This window comes from Sus scrofa, chromosome 15 (genome assembly GCF_054392235.1).
Source record: "Sus scrofa isolate SSC_HxYL_T2T_F1_AM1 chromosome 15, Sscrofa_HxYL_maternal_Yorkshire_Landrace_v2.0, whole genome shotgun sequence".
Lineage (NCBI taxonomy): Eukaryota > Metazoa > Chordata > Mammalia > Artiodactyla > Suidae > Sus > Sus scrofa.
The window spans coordinates 62,822,130-62,849,723 of NC_139397.1; the positions used below are offsets into that span (position 1 = coordinate 62,822,130).

Here is a 27,594-nt window from a genome sequence, read left to right on the forward strand (position 1 = left end):
AAATGAGGGTCTCTCCTCTCCTGTTCCTGCACTTCTGGCACCCCACCCTCACCTCCCGGCCGATACACACTTGACCAATTTCCAGATTGATCCTCTTGGAACTTGAGTTTTTTCTGTCCCGTGTTCAGTGATAGAACTCCACCCGGTACATTTAATAAACGTTATTTAAGAAAATAGTTTACACTCAATAAATGTTTAATAGTCGAATGAATGAATAAGAGAAATGGAAATACTGGGAGGCTGATCAGCCCAAGGAATGGGTTTAGCGTGCATATAAAGGATTTAAATTCGTTGTAATGTAAGAATTTCCTGACTATTAAACTCTGGAATGAACTATGAGCAGAAGTTGTGGGATTTTGTTCTCAGGAGGCTTTTTTACCAGGCCTGGGTTGTTTAGTTACGGTCCTGTCTAGAGGCAGGGGGTAGCCTTTTGTAGATGGTGATCTAACATTTCTGAAAATTCCTTCCTTAAGAGACCCGTGATTTTTATGTCTCAATATCCCAGAGTACCAGGGAGGTAAGTCTGTGATGATTTGTTTAACAAAAGTTAAACAAATGTGTTTAAAAATCTGTTTTATTTTTGTTGTTGTTGTTGTTTTTTTTAAACTTTCCCTAGGAGTTCCCATTGTAGATCAGCAGGTTAAGAACCCAACTAGTATCTATGAAGATGTGGGTTTGATCCCTGGCCTCACTCGGTGGATTAAGGATCTGGCGTTGCTGTGATCTGTGGCACAGGTTACAGATGCAGCTTGGATCCAGTGTTGCTGTTTCTATGGCGTAGCCCTCAGCTGCAATTCGATTTGACCCTTAGTCTGGGAACTCCCATATGCTATAGGTGTGGCCATAAAAAGAAAAAACTTTCCCTAGAGAGTGGTGGTTAAGTGCAGATATTCCAGTCAGACTGCCTGGTTTTAAATCCTGGGCTGCCTCCCCTCCGTTGGGCTCTTGCTAGCTGTGTGACATTGGGAAAATGACTTTGTCTGTGCCTCAGTTTCTTTGTCTGCAAAATAGGGGTCATGTATGAACTTTATAGGACTGTTGTGAGGATTAAATAATAAACCAAGAAAAGCACATACAATGATTGGCACACTTTAAGTGTTCAATAAACATCCACTATTGTTGTTTTTCTTCTTTTTTTCTTCCCTGCTGGCACACACAACATGTGGAAGTTCTGAGCCAGGGATGGACATAGCAGGGACCTAAGCCATGACAATGCCAGGTCCTTAACACAGTGAGCCACAAGGGAACTCCTAGCTGTCACTGTTTTAAATAGCAGATTCCCTTAATGTGTTCTTGCCTGCTTGTGGATTAAGATTATTAAAGTGACAGAAGGTGTACGTTTTAAGTTATGTGGTATTGAGTAATAACCAGATGAAGGCTTATCAGAGGAAGAGATAATGGACTCCGAAATGATACCTCAGTAGATATTTACAATTCAGATATCATAAAGCATTATTGATACCAGGCCCTGTGCCTTCCTCATTTCATAAAATCTTCAGCTCAGCCCTTTGTGTTCAACCCCATTTTAGAGGAGGAAGTTGAAGCTTAGAGAAGTTAAGGCATTGCCCAAGATCACAAAGCTTATGTCACCAAGGCAGAATTCAAATGGCCCCACATCTATTTCTCCATTATAGCCAATGAATTAGAAAAAGATGATTCAGGAATTCCTGTTGTGGCTCAGCAGATTTAGAACCCAACTAATATCCATAAGGATGAGAGTTCGCTCCCTGGACTAGCTCAGTGGGTTAAGGATCTGGGTTGCATCAAGCTGCGACTAAGGTGGTAGATGCAACTTAGATCCCAAGTTGCTGCGGCTGTGGCCTACAGCCGCAGCTCTGATTTGACTCTTAGCCTGGGAACTTCCATATGCCAAGATATGACTGAAAAGAAAAAAAAGAAAGAAAGAAAATGATGATTCAATTTAAAAGGCACACACACACCACATTTATTTCACATGTAACCTTTCAGGAATGTAGATCAGTGGTCAGAAACTGCAAGACTTGAAACTGAGCTGGTTCCTTTTGGAGCTGGAGGTTGAAGCAAGATTTAAAAAAAAAAGTCCCACCGTAGCCATTCACATTCCTTATCTCTGAATTACGGTTTAGTCCTCCAACAAGCGAATTGTCCCGCAGGGGACACCTCACCAAAGGTAGGAGAGACCCCTTCTTTCACAAGCAGAGCCCATTTCATCAATAACCAAGTTAGCCTCAAAGGAACCAGGCAACTCTTATAATTTTTGGTTTCATTTCTATCACAAGAGTGGAAGTTCCTGGAAAGTTTTTTTTTTTTTTTTTTTTTAATTTTGATGTTTCTTCTTAATGCCCCGAACAGAGAAAAGATGGTCATGTTTTAGGACATCTGATCCCAGTTAGATTTTGGTGAGTTTGGGGGAAGAGGAGTGAAGAAATATATCCTTAATTATTAAGAGGTTACTTAGAACTTGTTCAGCTGGCAGACCCAGCTTTGGTGTCTTCTAACAACAAAAGGACATTTGCTTGGGGCTAAATGATGTTTCTTTAAGGGAGTTCTGTAAAGGGATCAAGGAGGAATCATGAAAAAAAAAATGAGTTGGAAATCAGTTGGAAGTTCCCTAGAGATCATTTTTGTGATTACATGTTTTTACAGCTTTACTGAGGTGTAATTGACATACAATAAAGTTCATGTAAAGTGTGCAATTTGATAAGTTTTGACATCCTTATATACCTGTGAAACCATGACCATAGGCAGGGTAACAAACACAGGCACCACACCCCGAATTTCTTCCTGCCCCTGTGCAATCTCTTCCACCCCTCCATGACCCCCACCCCCTAATTCCCAAGCAACACCTTGTTCACTTGTTCTAGCTTAGTTTGTATTAGTAGAATTTTATATAAATCGAATTACATAGTATGTACTCTTTTGGGGGCAAGGGGTCGTCTGGCTTTTTTTTTTCATTTTATTCATCTTTGCCTCTCCCACCCCCATATCAGAGGCTCTAAATTATTCCTTGCACATATTGGGCACTCGATAAGGGCTTGTTGAATAAAATGAGAAACATCACATGACTCTTTAGGATGTAAAAAGTGCTTTGAGTTACATCAGCTCACTTGAGCCTCATAATAATCCGTGAGGATAGTTTCCCTTTAACCCTGCTTTATTTTTATTTATTTATTTATTTATTTTTGTCTTTTCTGTCTTTTTAGGCCTGCACCTGTGGTATATGGAGGTTCCCAGGCTAGGGGTCCAATCGGAGCTACAGCAACTCGGGATCCGAGCCGCGTCTGCGACCTACACCACAGCTCACGGCAACACTGGATCCTTAACCCACTGAGCAAGGCCAGGGATCGAACCCGAAACCTCATGGTTCCTATTTGGATTTGCTTCTGCTTCGCCATGATGGGAACTCTTAACCCTGCTTTATAGAGGAGGACCTGCAAGTTCAAGGGTTAAGTCGCTTCTCTAGGTCATGGTGGATCCTCTGACTGTCAATGCCATGTACTTCCCCATCCCACTCCCATTTGGGAATTGGGAAAATGTCAATATATCAGGACCGTAATTCAGTTTAATTCAGGAGACTTTTATAGCACATCTACGAGCTGTAAGCCACGATCCTAAATGATGAAATCATAGAAGAATTGCCCCCAACTGAGAACCATTGTTGTGTAGCAGGACTTAAAAAAAGAGGGGGGTGGTTGAAAATGAGAGAGCAAGCTTTCCAGGCATCCTAACATGTGACAGATGTTGCATCCATGAGATGCTATACCGGCCTAGGGAGTCAGGGGAGTAGAGACTGGTGGGAGGGGGGTGGTTAGAAGCTGGGAGTGATGGAAGCAGAGCTCAAAGGAGTCCTGGAAGAAGATGGAAGATGGGGGGTGGGGTGGGTACTGCTGGTGGGTCCTGGAGAAACTGTGAGGATAAAAATCACTGGCCAGGATTTTCCCTTGTGGCTCAGTGGGTTAAGAACCCAACTAGCATACATGAGGATGTGGGTTCGATCCCTGTCCTCACTCAGTGGGTTAAAGGATCTGGCATTGCCGTGAGCTGAGGTGTAGGTCACAGATGCGGTTCGGATCCTATGTTGCTGTGGCTGTGGTGTAGGCTGGCAGCTGCAGCTCCGATTCAACCCCTTGCCTGGGAACTTCCATATGCTTCAAGTGCGGCCATAATAAAACAACAACAAAAAAACAAACAAAGACACCACTGGCCATGGGATGGGAGAAGTGAAAACGTTGGCATATATGTTGGGAGCGGAGGTCTCAGCTCATCCCACTGAGATGAATTCCAAGGAGGGAAGTCACTTGCTCTTCAGAAGATCAGATGTGGAGAGAGGCTGGGCTGTAAATCCTAAAGAACTTTAATGCCACTTAGAAATCGGGCCTGAAACACCTATAATATTTGTCAGTTCACATTTTAGTGTTCTTGAGTAAGTGTGCAGGGTGTGGAGGATGAAATATGGCAGGTATTTGATTTAAAAAGCCTGCACAGATTTAATGTCCTGATAAAATGTATTAAATCTTTTAAGGTTTTAATGAATCTAGTATGTGTTTCATAAATCAAGAACTCTGCTAAGCCGTCTCCTGGTTTAATAAGAGTAAACTAGGAAATTGCTCTGAGCAGAAGCAAAAGACATTTATATCACATTGAAAAGTAATAGATTTTTAAGCTGAGGGGGTCTTTCTGGGCCTTTTAAGCTGTTTGCTTATTACATTGCTCCAACTCCTTCAAATATTAAACCCCAGGCAAACACGTGCTTAACCATATCAAGATGTGAACTGGTACAAAGGTAAAGATTATTTGTAAGAGAGCAGAAAACAAAGCCAGTATTTCCTGACCCAGAGACCTTGGACCAAGTTGGTTTGTTCCCTGAAACCAGGCTTTGTGTATCTAGGCTGGAGGTGGCTGGTTAAAATCACTATTAACTGTTATTATTATGCCTCCACCCTCACCCCCTCCATACGTTTGCTGGACTGGAGCAGTAAGTGTGATACACACTTCTTGGGGACTGGCTTGTGAACAGAGCTGGTCTAGAGCTGGTGTGCAAAAGCCTTCAACTCAAGGACCCTAAGGGTTACTTGTGTTCCCTTCTCTCCCCCCACTCCCCCCCTTTTTTTTTCTCATAAATTCTCCCAATCCTGATCCCACAAGGCTGGAGTCCTGGCTCTTAGGACAGATTGGGCTCTCTAAGCAGGCTGGAAGACTCTTGGTACCAGCTTCCTTTGTGGATGGGGCAGGTTCTGGGTGAGATGGTGGTTCAGGGCACTGGGGGGGGGGGCGGTGTTGGAGGAACAGAGGGAGGGTGGTGGTGGTGGTGGGGCTGGAACATTCCAGAGCACAAAAGCTGGCAGGGCTTGTGAGCTCTGCAGGGGAGGGAGCCGGCCCCATAAAGCTCAGTGTGGAGAAGCCTGTCCAACCTCATTAGCTGTCACGGGCAACAATACTGATCTGGCAATAAAGGCGATTCCAAACCTGTTGGTCATTAATCACCCGCCTGACAGTTGCGAATGGAAGTGGAAAAACCTCATCCCCTCTCCCCTTCCCCTCCTCCCCTGGCCCGGCTCTGGGGTTTCGAGTTACCTCTGTGTATATAAGGGGTTCGCTGCTGGGGGCTGGTCTCTTCCCCCTCCACTTTTTCAGGGGGCCGTGTTCAGCGTGGAGAGGCCACCGGTTGGCCGGGGGCACAGGGACCAGCGAGCAAGGAGGGGCGGGGAGGCGCCCCTGAAGTCGCCCCCTGGGATCCAGGCTGGGACTTGGGGGAGTTTGTCGTCAGCGGCCCATCTTTCCACATCCTCCCCCTTCCTCCCTGGCCTCCCTCCCTCCCTCAGCCTCTAAGCGCCAACATAGTTCCCTTTCTCTTAGCTCAGGAAGAGCTTTCAGTCCTTTCCACCCTCCTCTGAACGTAAGTCCCATGTCCTTTTCCAGAGACACCTGTATTGTCAGCCTCACCTCTAACAGTGGCGTTTGGCGACTAGCGACTTTGGGTGACAGAGATAGTCTGCGCGTGGGAGGTGCAGGTAGTGGAGGTGGGAGGACGGGCCGCCGGCACCTGCGCCCCCTGAAGGCAGCTCATGGGAAGTGCAGCTTGGTCGCCTGGTCGGCCTGAATTTTTTAAGTGGAGGCAACCAGGGACTCGCGGAGGAAAAGTGATTCGCCGGCTGGATACTCCTTAGGTCGTTTCTGGCGCGTTCTTCAATGTACTTAAGTCAGGTGACCTTTTAGAGCTAGGAGGTGCAGCTTCTGCTCCATTTCAGAGGATGGAGGGAGAAGGGGTGCAAAGAATTAGCCAGGAATTTCTGAAATGGTAGCTGACTGTAACTTGCATCCTTCTTGGCTTTTCGGATGGGCAGTCATAAGAGAGTAAACTAGTGCTAGCAACCCAGGACGGGGAGAAAATGTGACATAAAATTTCAAGTGACCTAAACTGATCCTCTAGTTTCCCCAAACTTTTCTAAATCCCACGGGTACAGATTGGCTGGTGCTGCCTATTGTACCCATGGCAAAGAACAGCAGCATCTGCCCCCAGCTGATCCATTCAGACTACTTTCTTTTTGGGGGGCCATGCCTGTGCCATGCAGAAGTTTCCTGGCCAGGGATCCAGTCTGAGTCACAACAGTGACAGTGCCCAATCCTTAACTACTAGGCCGTCAGGGAACTCCCATCCAGACAACTTTGACAAAATGGAAAAGGACAGTTTTTTAGGTCTGCTTTATAGTTTTATTTACCCTCTCTTTTGCTTTTATTTCCTTCTTCTTTTTTTTTTTTCTTTCTAATACTGTGGTTCTTCTTCTTTCTTAATGGCTGAAGCTACGGCGTACAGATGTTCCTAGGCCAGGAATTGAATCCAAGCTTTAGCTGTTACCTACACCACACTTGCAGTAATGCCAGATCCTTTAACCCACTGTGCCTGGCCAGGGATCGAACCTGAGCCTCCTCAGCAACCTGAGCCCCTGCAATCGGATTCTTAACCCACTGCACCATAGCAGGAACTCTTACGATGGTTATTCCTAACTCTACCTACATATTAGAATCACTTGGGTAGCTTTGAAAAATTAGTGATGGCTAGGAATTCCCGTTGTGGCTCAGTGGGTTAAGAACTCCACTAGTATCCATGAGGATGCGGGTCTGGCCCCTGGCCTCACTCTGTGGGTTAAGGATCCGGTGTTGCCATGAGCTGTGGCGTGGATTGCAGACTCAACTCGGATCCTGTGTTGCTGTGGCTGTGCTGTAGGCTGGTGGTTATGGCTCTGATTTGACCCCTAGCCTGGGAACTTCCATATGCCACAGGTTCAGCCCTAAAAAGAGAGAAAAAAAAAATAGTGATGCCTAAGCATCCTTGATATTCTTATTGATAAAAGTTTTCTGGATTGGGGTCCCCACATGGGGATTCCTTCAGGTGACTCACATCTTACCTGGGCTGAGAACTATGGGTGAGATATCTTTATACTCATCATATCAGTTCCCACCATACATCTTTGCTTTGGGGTTTCCTGTGCCTGGAAAGCCCTCCGTTGTTCTCTCTGCCTGTTGGCCAACCAACTGTGCCCTTTGTGCCAGCTGCCTCCACTACACAGTTCAACGAGAGAAGTAAAAGATGCAGTTCTGAGCTGGGCAAATCATACACATTATTAGAACAGATTGTTTATATTTAAAGATTAAATGGTCTGATACGAAAAGCAGGCGCTGTGGGAGCTCCAAGGAGAGGAATGTCAGGAAGGGCTGGAGCAATAGAGGAAAGGTGCCTGGAGGAAGAGGCTGTGGCTGCGTGTTGATGGGTGGGAAGGTTTGAGAAAGGGGGCAGGCAGGTAGAGGACTTCTGGCAGAGGGACGGGAGAGCAAAGGAGCAGAGGTTAAAATGATCGGGCATGTGCTGGGGACAAGGAGAAGATTTGCTCCATTAGATAGAAAGCTTGGCTCTTCTGCCGCCTTCATCCTTGAACTCGTTCCTGCCTCGGGTCCTACAGCATCACCATGGAGTCCACTTTGTCATGTGTTGTTGTGTACTGTTTGGTCACTTTAATGAGTGTGTCTCTAGATCTCATCATCAGATTTTTAAGCAACTGGAAATCCAGACTATAGATAAATTGGGATCTGTGGTTCAATCCAATTCAATTCAATTCAACATATATTTATTGAGTGCCAGCTCTGTGCCAGTTCTAGGGTTTTGGGATTCAACCAAACAGACCAATACACTGGCCCTTTTGAGCTTAGATTCTAGCTGGGGGATGCAGATGACAATAAACCTAATAAACACTATAAATTATATATAGTCTAATGAAAGGTGATAAGTACCATGAAAAAAAAAAAAAAAGAACAGGATAAAGGGGATCAGGAGCAAGGGTGTGTAGGTGAGTGTGCATGAGTGTCTCTGTGCAGAGTGTAGAATTATTAAATGAAGAGTATTAAATACAAGACATTACTAGTAGAGTTATTAAATACAAGGCCAGACAAGGTCTCATTAAGAAGGTGAGGGTTGACCAAAGATTTGAGGGAAATGAGAGATTTGCCCAAGTAGATCTTTGGGAGAAAAGATCTCCAGGGAGAGAAAAGATTTCTAGAACAAAGCCGCTAGGTTGGAGCATGCCTGGCCTTTAGAGGAGCTTGGTGAAGAGGCCATGTGATTGGAACACAGTGACTGGAGGAGGCAGCAGTGGAGAAGAGGTGGGGAAGGCACTGGGGAGCCACTCTATGGACTTTGGTCTCTGCTCTTAGTAGAATGGCAGCTCTTGTAGAGTTTCAAGCAGGTGCATGACATGATCTGATGGTTTTTTTAAAATTATTTTTAAAATGTTTATTAATTAATTATTATATTTTATTTTTGGACACCCCATGGCATACGGAGTTCCTGGGCCAGGGATCAGATCCAAGCCACAGTTGTGACCTAAGCTATAGTGGTGGCAATGTCAGATCCTTAATCCACGGTGCCCTGCCAGGGATTGAACCTGCATCCCAGTACTCCAGAGATGTCCCAATCCTGTTGCGTCTCATCAGGAATTCTGATCTGATTTTTTTTTTTTTGTCTTTTAGGGCCACATCCATGGCATAGGGAGGTCCCCAGGCTAGGAGTCGAATGGGAGCTGTAACTGCCAGCCTACACCAGAGCCACAGCAACATGGGGTATGAACCATGTCTGCAACCTACACTACAGCTCATGGCTATGCCAGATCCTTAACCCAATGAGAGAGGCCAGGGATCGAACCTGCGTCTTCAAGGATGCTAGTTGGGTTCATTAACTGTTGAGCCACTATGGGAACTCCTGATCTGATGCTTTTAAAGGATTTCTTGGCCTGCTGGATTGAGAATAAATGATGGGGGTGGGTGTAGGCAAGGCTAGAAGCAAGGAGTCCATCATGACACAGCTGAGCTCATGTGAATCAGTGAAAGAGGACCTTCAAAGTGTTCACATGGGAAGGCTGCATGCTCTTCCTATGTGTGATTAAGAGCATCATTGAAAGGTACAGATTATTTAGATTTTTTTTTTTTTTTGGCTGCACCCAAAGCGTGTGGAAGTTCCCAGGCCAGGGATTGAACCTACGTTGCAGCAGTGGCAATGCCGGATCCTTAACCTGCTGAGTCACCAGGGAACTCCTATTTAGATTCTTGACCTGACTGAATGAGCCTTGCCATCCAGCTTGGCTTCAAGAAACATTTCTTTTTGCTAATCAATGCATGCAGCTTCGTCTTTGCCAATAAAGAACGTGATGGGCTTTGCAGGTTGTTTTTAAAGAGTACCATAGAGTTCTTGCTTTGGTGCAGTGGGTTAAGGATTCGCCATTGCCACAGCTGTGGTGCAGGTTGCAGCTCTAGCTCGGATTCGATTAATGGCCTGGGAACTTCCATGTGTTTTGGGGGCGGCTGAAAAAGAAAAAAAATTTCCAAGGAGTTTTGAGTAAGGCAGGAGAATAGAATCAGTAGGTCATTTCAAAATAATCATTTTCACAATATTTATTGTGATGTCTAAGTCCTGCTGTGTTTGTTAGAAAATTCTGTTGCTTTATAGTCTTTCTTCTGAGCCTGCTGAGCAGAGGCTTGGTGCTCAGCACGCAGTTTGCTCAGTGAGTGCTGGGGGAATAGAATTAAGCCTAGGGCATGCTGGTAGGTGCTAGTTTGCAAGGGAATATTAAAAATTCCTTTTGAATTTCCAAATCCACCTAATTTTAAGACGGCAAACTATTTTTTTCTTTCCTTCAAGAGAAATGAGACATGCATATTTAAAAGTGGTTCTTTACCTTCCCTCGCTCAGAAGGCAAGGTGACCACTTTTCTGTTCAGTTTCTTACCAGGTCATTTAAATGAAAATACAGCTAGGAGGGCAATCAGTCTGTCACCTGGTGAGCAATGCTGCTGAGTGACTTCTCTGAGTATTAGTCACCGAGAGAGGATGCGAAAGAAATAGAAACCGGCAACTTTGCCCTCATGTTGCTCCCAATCTGTCGAGGGAAACGCACAAACCATGAAAACAATAGGACACTTACAAAGACACTGGCTGGGGGGTGATTCGGGAAAGGGACTCCTTATTGCCAAATGTTTGTGCATCATTATAAACTTCTCACCATGAAAACAATAGGACACTTACAAAGACACTGGCTGGGGGGTGATTCGGGAAAGGCACTCCTTATTGCCAAATGTTTGTGCATCATTGTAAACTTCTCAGTGTCGTGTAACATCCGTGGTCATTGTCTCCACTGTGATCCTCAGAAATAAAATCACAGTGTTACAGCTGAACAGGACCCTGAGATCATCCGTATTCTTCAAGCCCCTCACTCTATGAGCAGGAAACTAAAGACATCTGTGAAGGGCTTCGCCCCGGGGAGCAGAGGAGCTGGAACCAGGTCTCTGGGCTCCTGGTTCTTTCCTACAAATTCAGAGTGGGGTCAGGCTCCAGGATCAAGGTCCAGGGAGTGTTTAATGAAGCTGGGGGGAAAGCTAAATTTGGCAGGAGGGGAAAGAAAGGGCAGCTAGGGAGTTTCCTGGTGGCACAGTGGGGCAAGTATCCAGTGTTGTCACTGCAGTGGCTGGAGTCACTGCTGTGGTGTGGGTTTAATCCTGGTCTGGGAAATTTCCATATGCCTCGGGTGTGGCCAAAAAAAGGAAAAGAATAGGCCATAGTTTCTTTTATTTTCTTAATTAAAAAGATTTTTTTTTTAAAGCTGCACCTGCAGTATATGGAAGTTCTCAGGCTAGGGGTCGAATTGGAGCTGCAGCTACAGGTCTCCCCCACAACCATAGCAATGCTGGGTCCTTAACCCACTAAGCGAGACCGGGGATCACGGAGGCTATGTCAGGTTCTTAACCAGCTGAGCCACAACAGGAACTCCTAGGCCATCATTTCAAAGAGGAGAGACCTAGCAGGAAGATGTGCTGGGGCATCCAAGGGGATTTGGAAGGTGGGGTCCCAGCAGGGTCACCCCTAGGCCAGAGCCACAAGAAAAACACATTAGCTTTTGATTATTGTTTTCTGAGCAGGGCGGGCAGGGAGGTTAGCAGAGCCTAAGGAAGTGGACGTGGGCCCTGAGGGTCATTACACAGAGGAGGTCTCAGTGATGGATTGATTCCTCAGCATGGGGGGCTTCAGTCCCCACCACTAGACCTGGGACACCCACAGAAGAGTCACCTGCTCCTGTGACCCAAGCCCACGGGGGATCAGCCAGGGGTGAGCTTGGCAAAGCCACCTGGGCCTCCCGCTGTAACAAGTCCTAAAAACCAGGGCTGTTGGGCCTTCCCTCTAGGTTCCTGCTCCAAATGGAGAAAAGCAACAGGGTGCACACTGCTACTTCTCTGAGATGTGGCCAGGGGCCACAGGGTCATGGGGAGTGACCAGGAAAGATGTGGGGAGCCCTGGTCTCCTTGGGGTGAGCAGCACTTCAGGCAAACGTCAGGAGACTTTCCGGGAGCCGGGTCCTTGGGGCAAGCCTGCTTCTGCATGTGGCTTCCTGACCAGGGCATTTAGAGCTGTGCTTCTCAAACTTGACTGCACTTGCTGATCCCGAGGGGACCAGTTCAAGTGCAGATGTAGAGCCACTGATCTGGGGTGGGGCTTGAAATTCTGCATTTTTCACAGGCTCCCAGGCCACAGCAATGCTGCTGGTCTTATACCCACACTTTGAGGAACAAGGTTTTGAAGGGGAGTTCATGGGAGTTCAACTTTCTAAAACCCTTACCTAGAGAAGGGCCTTTCCAGCTCTTTTCACGCAAGGGCTGCCTGGAGTCAGACCCCTTGCATATTCCCTGCCTTTTCTAGACAGTTCCCTCCTCTGCACTGACCTCTGAATGGGGCCTGAGCAGCCAGAGTCCAGGCTGTCCTGCTCTGCCCACTTACCTCCCCAACCAGATGGCAGCTCCCTGGGCTTCACCCTCCCTCTGCCCAGTGGAGCCAGGCTCCACGAATATGGATTCCTCACACGGATGTCCTTTTTGGAGCAAAGATCTCCTTCCTCTCCCGGACCCCTTGTCACCCTGCTCAGTTGGCCCTGGTTATCCTTGCTGGGCCTGTCTCTCTGTCCCTGTGGCCTGGGACTCTGTTTCTAGAACATGAGGATGGATTCTGTTCCTTTCCTAAGAGAGGGTTGAGTTCCGGAACGGGGGTAACGGTTCCCTCTTGGCAAAGGCGGGATGGCCCAGTCAGACGGGCCAAGGGACCATTGATCTGAGTCCAGTGAAAAAGTGGCTTCTCAGGAGCCCTGGATCCAGGCCCACTTCCAGACAACTTCTTCTTTCAAAGCTCTTTCATGTGTTTTAACTTCACAGACATGCCCCTGAGAGACAGCAGTGGTGGTGGTGGTGGTGGTGGTAGGGGGACCGCAGCAGGGGTCAGATGAGTGGCTGGTGGGGTGTGGCACTGGGGGCGTCAGGTGGGGACTGAGGTGCTATTGTGAGTCGGCAGATAGACTCTCCCCCGACCTCGACTCTTGTGATAACACGGCTACACATATTAAAATATAGATGTGCAACTAGGGTGAATTCAAACATAGACGTCTCACTTCTTTATACCTCCCTTTATACCTCGCCCTTTATACCTCCCCTCCTACACACACACACACACAAACACACACATACACACACACTTAACCAATTAAGTCCGTCGAGCGCTATTTGCGGATGATGGTGTGGAATTGTGCTGGAGTTGTGTCCGGCATCATTAAATGTCAGCATTAACAATACGGCACTTGGCAATCAAGGCCGCTCCGTGGCTGTTAGTCATTAATCACCATCTGACAGTCCTGAATTGGAAACGAGGAGCCTGTTCACATGTGCTCCGTGTACTCAGTTACCCTCTCAGTAATCAGCTTCGGAAAACTTTTCTTCGACTCCCTGCCTGCGAGGACCTCTGCGAGGGGGTGGGGGGGTCAATATGCTGGGACCCCATCCTCCTCCTCCCTCTCCCCTCCCCCTCCTCTTCCTCCTCCTCGCTGCAAAAAAAAAAAAAAAAAGAAGTGAGGTCGGGGGAGAGAGGGGCACCTCCGTTTTGGCCTACCCTTTCCCTCTTAGGCCTGTTTTATGTAGCCTTGTTTTTCTATTCTGGCCCAATGGCCAGGAAAATTCTCTTTCTCCCTGAAGAAATTCTGAAAGGCAGCAGGGAGCTCGGTTCTGTTCCAGAAGCTGCTGGGGTAAGTTTGTCAAATGAGTCCTCAGCTGTGGACCCGCGAATGCTAGATGGGGGGGCTCCATGGATCACTTCCTGCCACTTGGGTCTGTGTTGTCACAGGCTTCTGGGACCCTCTGTGGAACTGAGAGGGGGGTCACTGTTCCTTGCTGGGGATGGACCTCTCTTCAGCCTTGTTCACTTATTCATTCTTCCTGGAAATCTCATCAGGGCCTGCTATGTGCCAGCTACGGACTGGATGCTGGAGAGGCAGCCATGAATGCAGGCCAGGGGCCTCCCTGGTGGTGGTGGCTTTTGGGGGTGAGTTAAGGGTCAGATAGAGAATCCGTTGTTGCCATGGGCTTGCTCTCTGAAGGGAGTCCTCTGCTGCATTCTTGGTGTGGGCGCTGCCCGGCTGCCAGCTCCTTGCAGGGACATGTTCCAGAGCCTTCCTGACATGGCTCCTTCACCCCTCAGTGGCCTTACTTCTCACTCCCTGCAGACCCCGCTCTCTGCCTGCCCAGGTGGGGGCTCTTCCTCAGCAGGTGAGAGGGTGGCCTTCCCCCTCTGCCTCTTTCACAAGGACATTTTTTTTCTTTTTAGGGCCACACCCAGAGCATATGGAAGTTCCCAGTCTAGAGGTCCAATTTGGGCTGCAGCCACTGGCCTACACCACAGCCACAGCAATGGGGGATCTGAGTCGAGTCATTGATCTACACCACAGCTCATGGCAATGTCGGATCCTTAACCCACTGAGTGAGGCCAGGGATCAAACCTGTTTCCTCATGGATACTAATCAGGTTCCTAACTGCTGAGCCACAACGGGAACTCCTTCATAAGCACATTTTACAATGTTTTTTCAGGACATTGTTTCTTAATCCCAGGGAATGAGTTGAGTGATGGAATTTCAGCCACCACGGTGAGTTGGTAGAGCAAAGAGGCCACTGACAGCCCCATCCCCAAGTGGGTCTCCCTGGCCTGCCTCTAGGCTTGGGGCTCAAGTGACCCCCTTGCCCCCCAGGGCCACCCCTCGGTTCTGCAATGACAAGAGAAGGAAAGGCTTCTGGGGCAGCTGGTGATGGGCCACGGGTAGAGGGCGCACCTCCTTTCACTCTGTCCTGGTTGCTCTGTCTTTTGTCCCTGCTCTGGGCCTCAGCCCCAGGTTTCTTGCATTACCCAACTAAAGACTTTAGTTCCAAGACATTGACAAATAGTCAAGGTCTTTTCAAATTAAAGAGAATTCAAAACTTTTACTGACTGTCCCTTATGTCCCTGATTGTTCCAGGCACACAGGGGCTGCCAAGGTAAAGAATCTTCCATACATTAAGGAACTTATGGTCCAGTGGAGGGCAATGAGAGGTTCTCACATAGAGATGCACTAGAAGGAAGATAACATAAGGGGTGCGAGGAGTTCCCACATGACTCAATGGGTTAAGGACCTGGCATTGTTGCCGCAGCAGCTTGGGTTGCTGCTGTGGAGTGAGTTCGATCCCTGGCCTGGGAACTTCCGCATGCTATGGGCACAGCCAAGAAAAAAAAATAAGGGGCTCAAGAGATTCAAAGTGAGGGAAACCCACAAGTGGTTGGGGTGAAAATGAGAGGAGGGGGAAGAAGGACCAGCTGGACGGAAAGGGCCTTTGGCCGGCCTGTGGCGGACTTGAATGCCAGGGGAAAGGTTTGGCCTTGCGGATAACAAGGAACTGGGAAAGGCCTATGTTTCCAGGAGTAAGAAACACACCTTCCATCCTTCATGAAAAACGTAGCTCTCAGGAGGAGAGAAGGCTGATTTTCCCCCTCAAGCTTCACACTTGCGGCATGAACCTTGGAATTAGAGGTTGATTGGAGTGATCAGGAGTTTAATTTTTGTCTTCATCTGCAGCTGTCCAGGCCACAGCTCCAGGAGCTAGAAAAACCTCAAAGCTCTGCCTGGGAATGTTCTCATGACTTCCGTGAGAGGTCCCTTTTCCCCTCCTCCCATCCCTCCCCTCTTTGCCCTGCCCCTGGCTCCAGCTGCCCCTGGTCCCAGGAAGGTAGGGCAGGGTGGCGTAGGGTGGGTGGATGCTGGTGCTCTTTATCCCTTCTCCTCCCAACCCGGGCAGGCTGGGTTTTTCTCCTTCAGCGGAGGCCCAGCTACAAGGGATGGTGCCTACCTGATCGGATAATTCTTCTGACATTCAAGTATGGATTTTCCAGCCCGAGAAACGACACCCTCCTCTCTTGGCTGAGCCCACTCAGCCTTCCGGGCTCGGCTGCAAAGTCATCTTCCCAAAGAGGCTCTCCTTGACTTTGGTTCTAAACAAGAGTTCCTCGTTACCCGCTCTGTCTGCACCATGAATCACTTTCTGTCGTGGCTGCTACCACATTTATAATTACGTATTGATCTGCATAGTTTGTTCTCCTCTGTATTTGCCTGGAAGCTCCATGAGGGCAGGAGCTCACTAGGATATGCAGGGGGGCAGGCCCCTGCCTCACAGGAAGTAGATTCTCAGGAAAGGATGCTCAGTGAAGGCCTTGGGTCCATCTGGTGGCTGGATGAACTCAGAGCTGGTTGGGCATTTACCCAGTGGCCTGGGAGTATGTAAACTCTGGGGTTTCTCTCTTTCTCTTTTTCAGAAGGAAAGGGAGAGAAGAAAATGGGGAGTGAGGAGCAAAGGTGTGGCTTGGCGTTGTTGGGAAACTTCCCTCATGGTCTGGCCCCATGGAATGTGCTTAGCCTGGGTCACAAGATCCTGGCTGATGACCCTGGTTCCAGGGACCTGGATTCTCCTCTGACGGAATCCCCAGACCTGGGAACCCGGCTTGAAAAACATACCTTTAGATGTTCCAGAAGGAGCCAAACATCACAACCCCAGTTGTTCTCCTTCAGCCAGTTCCTGAAGGATGCTGAGCCTGGAAACCCTAAAGAAGTTTTGGGGACCATTCTCTTCTCCTGTGTGTGGATGAGCCACAGTCTGCAGTGGAAATGGCAAAGCAGAAGAGGAGGGAAGAAAATAGAGTTTAGAGCAGGCTGGCTGGAGGAGCTGTCAGATGGGAAGCATTAGTATTGGGGGGGTAATACGCCCAACTCCTCTTTCCCTCTCTTTCAGGGGTCTCTCCCCACTGAGTGGGCTTGGGGTGTGAGAGCTGGAAGAGGCAGAGGAGGGGGCAGGAGACTGGGTGGAGGGGGGAGGAGGCTCTTTACTCCAGGGGTGGTCCTCAACCAGGGATGCTGGGATAGTAGAAGAAATTTTTTGGTTCCCTCCCAAATTGTGGGTGCTACCAACAAGTAGTGACTTGAGACCAAGGATGCTAAATCTTCTGCCCTGAATAGGAGGGTCCTGCCCAATTAAGAGTTGCCTTGTTCCAAATGTCAGTGGGCACCCGTCTGTGAGAAACTGAGATGGGAAAAAAAAAAAAACCACAAGGACTTTGATGCTTAACTCTTTGGGGGCACAAGATGTGCCATGCTTTCTGTCCCCAGAGTTCCACAGGGAAAAAGTGGACCAGCCCACTCCTGACCATTGAGGCATGTGATATGGCACTCAAGGAAAGCTTGGGCCACTGCCCCTTCATCCACTCTGAGTCCCCACCCCCATGCCCCACAGGCCTGCAAAGCACCCCAGCCAGCCCCCCTCCCCCGGCTGTGACATTTAACATTTTCCATGTGCGTGGCTGTTCCAGCATCAGAGAAAGATGGGGGGCTAGACGTGGGTGTGGGCAGAGGGAAGAGGAGGGAGGGGTGTCCCAGGGCTTGGGGAGAGGCTTTCTGGGGGGTGTTGTGGCTGGGGATGGGGGTGTTGGGGCTGGGGGAAGTCAACGGCCACACGCTCTGCCCTAGCCTGTTGGGAGGACGGCTCTTGGCACCAGGAGAAATCCATCCAGCGGAGCCAACCCTCATTAATCATCCGGGCGGCTGAACTGCCAGCTCCTTTCAAGATCTTTCAAGAAGGGTTTTCACCCAAAATAGAGTTGAAAATGTGCTGGGCCCTACTCAGAATCTCATCAGTCTGGGCATTATGGGAAGTGTCAGGCGGGCTGTGACGGACAAGGCGCGCTCTGTTCGAGGGGTCCTGACTCCCACATTCTGTCATATCAAGCGCCTGATCAAATTTGACAGCTTCATTTGTACCTACAGAATAGATAAAAGGGACTGTTCATTGAAACAAATGGAGGGGAAGGGGTGGGGGAGGGAGGGGGGAGAGTGTGTGGGTTGGGGGAGGAAGGGCATTGGGGGAGGGGTGGGGGGAGGGTGATGGTGAGGGCCAAGGGGTGCCCGCAAGGATGCTTCTAAGAGTGGCTTCTCCCTCAGCTCCCCCAGGGGAGAGACTGGGGTAGGGGGAGACAGGTGAGTCTCAAGAAAGGGATGGCGTGGGGACCCCACCCATCAGGGTCACTGTCAAGGGAGCTCCCCTGTCCTTCTCTGCACTCTGGGCCCTGAGGCTGTAACTGGAGCCTGGAAGGTGGGCCCTGGAGCAGGAGAGCATGGATGCATGACTGTGACAAGGAGAGTTGGGCCAGCAAGTGGGGGCATGTCTCAGCATCAAGTCCATCAAGCCTGGAAGAGCCTTCCTTTCCTTTTGCTGCGGCCGCTTCACTGGGCTGTTACCCCTTTGACACTCACGCTGGTGGCCCTAAGCACTGACCCCCTTCAGTTACATTTGTAGGTGCCTTTGTGTTTCCCTGCAGATAGATAGTGGCCAGTTGGCCTGGGCTAGACAGTGCCCTGCCATGTTCTTCACACAGTCTGGCTTTGATTTTGCTCAGGTGGCTCCACTGGCCTGGAAGATCCGGCCCTCCTCCCCTGGGGGGTAGTGACTGAGGGGATGAATGGGTTCTTCCAGTCCCCGCCCAGGTGTTCCAAAAGCCTGGCCCTCTTCATGGCTCTCCTTCATCTGTTGATGTCATACTTTATTTCATGGCACTAGTAGGTATTCTGGTGTTCCTACTAGATTGCCAGTGGTTTGATGTGGGGAGTCATGCCTTACGCATCTTCTGTCTTCCTATAGCATTTAGAACACTTAGCAGGTTCTCAAGAAATATTTCCACACATATGTGTACTCAAGGCTCAGTTGTGATATCAGAAAGTGAGTCTGATATCAGAATCTTTTATTTTTGTTTTTTTTGGCCACACCCATGACATGTATGAGTTCCTAGGCCAGGGATTGAATCTGAGCCACAGCAGTGACAACACTGGGTCCTTAATCCACTAGGCCACCAGGGAACTCCCCGGATCAGAGGGTTTAAAGTTCCTTTTTTTTTTTTTTTTTGCTTTTTAGGGCCACACTCCTGGCATGTGGAGGTTCCCAGGCTAGGGGTCGAATCAGAGTTGTAGCCGCCAGCCTACATCACAGCTACAGCAACATCATATCCAAGCCACATCTGTGAACTACAGCACAGCTCACGGCAATGCAGGATCCTTAATCGGCTGAATGAGGCCAGGGATCGAACCTGCAGCTTCATGGTTCCTAGTCAGATTTGTTTCTGCTATGCCATAAGGGGAACTCCTAAAGTTCCTTTCCGACTGAATCTTTATGGGGATGGGTCAAAAGTTAGCAAGGCTCTGCCTCTCCTGCCCCCATCTACCTGGGGGCTTTGGAGGACTTAGACAAAGGCCCCCTCTAGGCTGATGCAGATCAGGCCCCATGACATGGGGGTTGTAAATATCAAATGCCCAACATTTACTTAAGTGAAATATTACATTTCACTCTAACATGGCACACCAAACAATGCTTCTGGAGATTCCCTGGGGTCTGCCTATTATTTCCGTATATTTGTTTGCTGCTGTCTATATTTGAACTTGTGAAAAGAAGGAAGTGGCTCAACAGGTTAAGAACCCAACATAGTGTCTGAGAGGGTGCAGGTTCGATCCCTGGCCTCACTCAGTGAGTTAAGGATCTGATGTTGCCGTGGCTCTGGCTTAGGCTACAGCTGCAGCTCTGATTCCACCCCAGCCTAGGAACTTCCATATGCCGCAGGTGCAGCCCTAAAAAAAAAAGAAAGAAAGAAAAATAAGAAGGAAGATGGGAGTTTCCTGGCTGATCATTGGGTTAAGGATCTAGTGTTGTCACTGCTGAGGCTAAGGTTCAATCCCTGGCCTGGGAATGTGCGCACACCATGGGTATGGCAAAAAATAAAAAAATTTTAAAAAATAAACAAAGAAGAGCACAGGTATGCTCTTCCCTTTATGGTCTATGTACAAATCTGTATATAACTCACACACACACACACACACACACACACGTGGCCAGGAGAACAAATAGGACATAGGGAACATGCAGTGACATTTTCCAAATGACTGTTTCCAGTCTAAAATCTGGCTCTGATTTAAACTCCAGGAGGATCAATTTATTTTTTGTTTCAAAGAGCTATGGAGATGCCCACTGCCCACTCAGAGCAAAGGTCCACCCGCTGTGGTTTGATTTTTATCTGCCTTTCATTTCTTCCCTCGCCAGCCCAATTTTCCAAAAGCAATTCGCTGTAGGCTATGAAAAATGGGATTCTTTTTGCAGACCTTGGTTTAACCTCACAGGATTCTCAACATTATTTAAAATGATAATGTCTGACCCACTTAAGCACCCAAGCAGCCTCTGAAATACCTGCGTCACCCTCTCCTCAGCATTTCATTAAATTAAAAAATATTTTAATACTTCATTCTATTGGGGCCAGTTCCCTGGATGGAAAGTTCACATCACAACATTCTTCTTCTTCTCTCCCCCCGACCCCTTTTTTTGTTTTTGGTTGCACCCACAGCATGTGGAAGATCCTGGGCCAGGTATAGAACCTGCGCCATAGTAACAACAGTGTCGGATCCTTAACCTGCTATGCCACCAGGGAACTCCTTCCCACTCTCCATCACGGAGGTAGTCACGAGGTTTCTTTTTCTGGATCTTCCGTATTTACTGTCCTGATGGAAACTTTAGAATTTCATCTGACTGGGGCCAGTGTCAGGGCATCTTAAACAACTCTACCATAATTTCACCCCTTAAACATTTTATAAATTCAGAATATCCCAGTTAGAAGGGCTTAAATGTGGAGAAACTCTACACTTGTACGCCGTTGATGGGAATGTATGTTGGTGCAGCCACTATGGAAGACAGTCTGGAGGCTCCTCAAAAAGCTAAAAATAGAACTACCCTATGGGAGTTCCTGTTGTGGTGCAGCAGAAATGAACACTGACTAGGAACCATGAGGTTGGGGGTTTGATCCCTGGCCTTGCTCACTGGGTTAAGGATCAGGCATTGCCATGAGCTGTGGTGTAGGTTGCAGCTTGGTGTGGCTGTGGCTGTGCCTGGCAGCTGTAGCTCTGATTAGACCCCTAGCCTGGGAACCTCCATATGCCGTGGGTGCGGCCCTAAAAAGACAAAAAAAGACCAAAAAAAAAGAAAACACTAAGCGAAAATATACATGCATCCCAATGTTCATAACAGCATTATTTACAATAGCAAAGATATGGAAATAGCCTGTGTCCATCAACAGATGAATGAATAAAGAAGATGTGATACACACACACACACACACATAAACACACATATATATACATGTGATATATATATAAAATTACATATGTATTTGTATGTGTGTGTATGTGTGTGTATATATATGTATGTGTATGTGTATATATATATATATATATATATAAATGGAATTCTACTCAACCATAAAAAAGAATGAAATTTTGCCATTTGCAGCAACATGGATGGACTCGGAGGGGACTGTGATAATGGAAATAAGTCAGACAGAGAAAGACAAATACTGCGTATCACTTATATGTGGAATCTAAAAAATAAAACAAATGGTTGTATATAACAAAACAGAAACAGACTCACACAGAACAAACTAATAGTTATCAGTGGGGAAGTGGCAGGGAACAAGATGGGGGTAGGGGTGTAGGAAATGCAAACTACTTTGTATAAAATAGGATACAAGAATATATTGTACAGCACAGGGAAATAGAGCCATTATTTTGTAATAAATGTAAATGGAGTATAATGGATAAAATCGATTAAAAAATTGAATTGGAGTTTCTGTTGTGGCTCAGTGGAAATGAATCTGACTAGCATCCATGCAGAAACAGGTTCAATCCCTTGCCTAGCTCAGTGCGTTAAGGATCCGGCGTTGCCGTGAGCTGTGGTGTAGGTTGCAGGCACCGCTTGGATCCTGTGTTGTGGCTGCGGCGTAGGCCGGTGGCTACAGCTCCGATTCAATCCCTAGCCTGGGAACCTCCATATGCCTCAGGTGCAGCCCTAAAAAGACAAAACAAAACAAACAAACAAAAACAAAAAAAAAAAAGAAAGAAAAAATGAATCACTATGTTGTGCTCCTGAAACTAATATAATATGTTAAATCAACTATACTTCAATTAAAAAAAAATAAAATAAGATAAAATTCTTCATGTTTAAAAAAGGGCTTAAATGTTACAAGGTCAAACAACTTCATTTCAGAAATGTGAAAAAAAAGAAGAGACTCAGAGAAATTAAGTGACTTATTCAAGGTCACACAGCAGTTAAACTTCAGAACCAGAGCAAAATCCAGGTTTTCTGACTCCTCTTTCAATGCTCTTTCTGTTATCTGTACAATGACTATACCCTTTGGACCTTCCAGGACAATCCTCAAACTCACCAAAATACACTCATACCCTTGATCTCCGTTTTTTTTTTTTTTTTTTTGTCTTTTTTTTTTTTTTTGGTTGTTGTTGTTGTTGCTATTTCTTGGGCCGCCCCCTCGGCATATGGAGGTTCCCAGGCTAGGGGTTGAATCGGAGCTGTAGCCACCGGCCTAACGCCAGAGCCACAGCAACGCGGGATCCGAGCCGCGTCTGCAACCTACACCACAGCTCACGGCAACGCCGGATCCTTAACGCACTGAGCAAGGGCAGGGACCGAACCCGCAACCTCATGGTTCCTAGTCCGATTCGTTAACCACTGCGCCACGACGGGAACTCCTGATCTCCGTTTTGAAGACTAGAGTCACTTCACTGTGACTCAGGCAGCAGGTTCAATTTCTTTTCTCTTAAGAGACAAGTTGCCCAGTTCATCTATGATCCAAATCCATGGACAGCTTTTCCTGCCTTGGGAAGTGTTAGTAAAGCTGATGATATGCCACCCCCTCTGGGAGAACTTGTAAAGGCACTCCCTCTAGGAAGGAGCACACACCGCTTCCAGGTCTGGAATTATCCATGGAAGGTGCAGGCTGATCAGGGAAGCCTGTTCCTTGAACTGCTGGAGAATGGAAATCACGGGTTCCAGGCTCAGCACTCTCACCACCCTGGAATGAAGACCCCATCCATCTTCCAGCCTTCAAAGGAGGATGGGCCCGGACTTTCCTCTGTGGGGCTATGGGATTTGTGGGGGTGTCTCTGCAGTGCCAGGGTGCAGGTTCGATCCCCAGCTCGGCACGAGTTAAAGAATTTGATGTCGGGAGTTCCTGTTATGTCTCAGCAGAAATGACCTGACTAGTATCCACGAGGATGCAGGTTTGAGCCCTGGCCTCACTCAAGGATCCGGCGTTGCCGTGAGCTGTGGTGTAGGTCGCAGACCAGGCTTGGATCTTGCATTGCTGTGGCTGTGGTATAGGCCGGCGGCCACAGCTCTGATTGGATCCCTAGCCTGGGAACTTCCATATGCTGCGAGTGCGGCCCTAAAAAGACCAAAAAAAAAAAAAAAAAAAGATGTTGCTGTGGCTACAGCTGTGGCTTGGATCTGATCCCTGGCCCAGAAACTCCATATGCCATGGGGCAGCCAAAAAAAAAAAGAAAAGGTGGGCCTATGAGGAACTGGAGAGCTTCCCAACAGATCAGCGCTCCCATGGGAGGGTCCCCAATGTCACCCTCAGTGGGATCTCCCTCCAGCTCCTGCACCTACTACAGCCTGTCCTCTTCTTCTCGGTCTGCCCTGTTGGGTTTAGCACCTATTAGACCAGCATAAAGGCAGTGACGTAGAACACTATCTCGTCTCCTAGCTTCTGGGTGTGTCTGGTCTCCCCCAGCTAAATTGGGCAGGAATGTGGTCTGAGTTTTCTCTTGTGTCTCCTGGCACCTAGCACTGTGCTAGGCATGTAATGGGAATTCTGTAAATTCTCTTTGCTTTGGCGATTGACCTCTTGGAATTCACCAATAAATACTGGGTCTCTATTTTCAAGCTGCCATTTCTTTATTTTGGTTATTCAATACATCATTTGTCAAAACATAACATAGTTGGTATCACTCTTGTGGCCCCCTCCACCTCTTTTTTTCTTTTCCTTTTCTTTTTTTTAGTTCCTAGGCTAGGGGTCAAACCCACGGCATGTGGAAGTTCCTAGGCTAGGGGTCGGAATGAAGCAGAGCTACAGCTGCTGGCCTACACCACAGCCACAGCAATGCAGGATCCTTAACCCACTGAGCAGGGCCAGGGATTGAGCCTGCATCCTCATGGATACTAGTTGGGTTCGGGTTTGTTACTACTGAGCTACAATGAGAACTCCCCCCTCCACCTCTTTTTAAAAGTTGAGATTGGAGTTCCCAATGAGGCAGAGTCTCTGTAGCGCTGGGATGCAGGTTTGATCCCTAGCCCGGCACAGTGGGTTAAAGATCCACTGTTACCACATCTGCAGCATAGGCTGAAAGTGTGGCTTGGATCCGAGCCCTGGCCTGGGAACTCCATACGCCATGGGGGTGGCCAAAGGAAAAAAAAAAAAAAAAAGAGTTGAGATGAACCATGAGGGCAATTTACCACAAAACACCTGACCTTGTTCTCGCTCCTGGACTGCAGGGTTGCTTTGGTTCTGTTTTTAGCTTGGCAGAGCCCAACAGCCCCCCTCCCCACCAGCCCCTTTGGGCCGGGGGCCTTTCCTGTCCTTGGACCCAGTGCCTGACAGCTGGTTTGGGGGGGACTGGAGGAGGGGGTGAGGGCATGCTGAGTGTGACAATAGGGCAGGCTTTGTCCAGAGGCCACACTGTGCCTCCGCTGACCTTGGAACTAAGTGACCCTGGCCAACCAGGGGAGGCGGTTTCCTTCTTTCTCTGGTCTGCAGGTTTTTAATGTCTTCTTTGTTGGTTTGGGGCCCTAGAGACCGAACTGAAGGAGAGACTTTTGGCTGCTCCCTCCCTCCTGGACAAAATGGTGCATGCTTTTCCTGTTTAAACAGGGCACAGTTGTGAAGCGCCCTGACTCCGCACACACTGAGGCCGGGCAACGGCTGCAATAAATCAATAGGAAAATAGAAGCTGCCAGTTAGACTAAACAAGTGCATTTGCAAAGATGGCTAGCCCTCATTAATCACTCTGACAGTCCTAAAAACACATTTCCCCTTTAATGACTGTATTTGGATAATCAGTGCTTTTTCCTCCTCAGTCAGAGTTTGAGTAACAGACAGCTGGTGTTATTACAGCCATTGGGGAGGGAGCGCTGGGATCAGGGTTGAGAGAGAACCATCTACTGGAGGTCTCCTCGAAAGGGCTGGGCTGCAGCGCAGTAATGAGGGGGAGCTTTGTGCTGCCACTGACAGCCACGGGCAAGTTCCCCTCTAAACCTTGACACCCACCTGCATGATGTGAAAACAAAAACCTCATGGGGGAGGGGGGCAGAGTTTAATGGGGTTGGCCCATTTCTCCTGGGTCAGGGAGGCAAGAGAGTTTCCTTGGCGGCGAGGTCGGGAGATGCGTCCATGTGCTTTGGCTTTGTTTCTGTGAGGTGACTTTGGCTTTCAGGAGAAAGTTGGAAACCCAGCACATTCCTCTTTATAAATGATGTAACACATTAATGCGCAGTGCATTATGAAAATGGTAATTCAAACCCATAGTGCTTCAAATTAAACCATACATTATCGGATGCACTCAACCATCTATTTTGCAAAAAGGCAGGATGAATGAAATCAAATCAAACAGAAAACTGGAGTGCCGCTTCCCCTCCAGAATGATTAATAAAGTACAGAGCCAGAGTATTATTGGAAGATGGATTCCAAGGAAAACCCATCAGGAAGGAGTTAGTTCCTATATGGAGAGATGTACAACCCGGGACACTGGGTAGGTGAAGGCAATGATGGCCGCATAAAAGTGGCAGAGGGCCCCACACCTCCTACTTGGGCTGTGGGTTCTCAGGGGATAGACTTGGGGCAGGAAGTGTGGGAATGACTGGGAAGTGAAAAACTTTGCACTACAAAATTCCGTTTCTGTCAAACCTGTACACCAGGCCTTTCCTTCCCTCTCCCTCTGCCCTCCTCCTGCTGCCCATGAAACGACAAAAATAACCAGGCAGGAGGTGTGAAAATAGGACCTAGAGCCAGGAACAGTCCAGAGTCTCAGGTTCTGGCTCTGTGGCCGCCACTCTTCCTGGTGCCTTGGGAGAGGGTATGAGGAAGAAGCGAGAAAGGTTAGGAAGAAAAGGAGAAAAGGAGACAGAGAGATGGAAGGTAGAATTGATTCTCAAAGATTACAGTTGCCGGGTGAATGACCTATGCAAATAAGCAGCTGGTGGGGGTATTATCTCTATTAAAATAGCAACTTTTTTTTTTTTTTTTTTTGCTTTTTAGGGCTGTACCCGTGGCATATGGAAGTTCCCAGGCTAGTGGTTGAATCAGAGCTGCAGCCGCAGCCTATGCCACAGCTTGTGGCAACACAGAATCCTGAACCCACTGATCGAGGCCAGGGATCAAATCCACATCCTCATGAATACTAGCCCCATGCCATAACCCGATGAGCCACAATGGGAACTCCTAAAACATCAACTTTATTTGGTGAGAATGTAGCTCCTGAAAGTAACAAAGTCCCCCCACCACCACCACCACAAGCTAATAAAAACAGCTGCCTGTCTTAGGAGGGTTACCCATTTACGGCAGGGAAAGCTGACATATGAGGGTGAGAAGTGGGTTGCTCCGGACCGCAATGCCTGCTCTTGGTGTCACAATGCAGTGGGGGACGGCCTTTTCCATCCAGGCCAAAGGCACCCTTCCAGGTCTGTAAGGCCATACATTTTCTGGGAGGAAATGTAATCCTCTGAGGAGTTTCTAACTGGCATTCTCACACCTCAAGTGTAAGCCAAACACCTAGAAAAAAGTTTCTTCTGCCCTATGGAGAGTCTGCTTTCTCCTGTGCCAACAAGCAGAGCTCTGTGGTCCTTAGATAGGAAGGTCTAAAGTCCACAGTTTAAGAAAGAGAAAAGTTTAAGTTCCCCTGCAGAGGGAGCAAGTTCCAGCAGTTTGCGCAGGCCCTTAAAAACCAACCAACCAACCAACCAACCAACCAGCCAACCAAAAAAGGTATCTGAAGGAAAGAGGGGGATTTGAGAGGCAGGGAAGATGGGAAAGAGAATAACCGAGTGCAAAACAACAGAGAAAAAGAAAAGTCAAGTTACTACGTTTCACGTCTTTCAAAGCTTCCGGCCAGCCGATGTGAACTCTGAGACGTCGGATAAGGATAATTTCCCAGGAGGACCCCGAGGACACTGCTCTCAGGGCAACTTCTCCAGCCCAGGCAGTTTCTCCCTGACTTCGCTGCCCACCGCCCAGCCCCCTCTGTGCTCGCAACGTTGCCAGCGGTCCAGGTCCTTTCCCCAGAGACGCACGGAGTCGGCTGGAGCACCGGCACTGCCATTTTCTGCAGAAGACTGGGGCTTTCTTGATTAGTGAAGGAATTATGCCCAGTAACAAAGCTATAGGGGTACCCCAACCCCCCAAACTATTCTCCCCCACCACCGCGAAAACATCTTTCGCTGAGGTTCTGTCAGGTCCAAGTTGATGCCCACCCTGTGATTCTCTACTGGAGTTTGGGGCCGGCTGTAGGCTGAAACAGCGCGCAGAGAAAGCATCTCTGTCTCCTCCTTCTGCACTTGACCTCTGGGTCTATGGTCGTTTCAAAAGGACAGAATTTACGGAGCAGAAATGCCCCCAAAGTGGCTTTCCTCACAGAGAAAGCAAAGCAAAACAACACAAACATCAACAACAGTACCTCCAAAGGCTTCGCGGCGCCGACGCAGAGGAGAGCCGCCAGGAGGGGGCGAGGAAGGCTCGCCTAACAGGTGGCCCCGCACGCTCTTAGGCTCTGGAGAGCCGAGGCGCCCTGGCCCGCTATGCTGGGAGAGGCGGGCGCCC

General features: G+C 48.2%; 1 long non-coding RNA gene across 1 annotated transcript in view; it reads left to right on the plus strand.

Moving 5' to 3' along the window:
- The window catches only part of LOC146395873 (uncharacterized), a 979,457-nt gene that overhangs the window by 323,630 nt on the left and 628,233 nt on the right, over positions 1–27,594 (plus strand). The window lies entirely within an intron of this gene.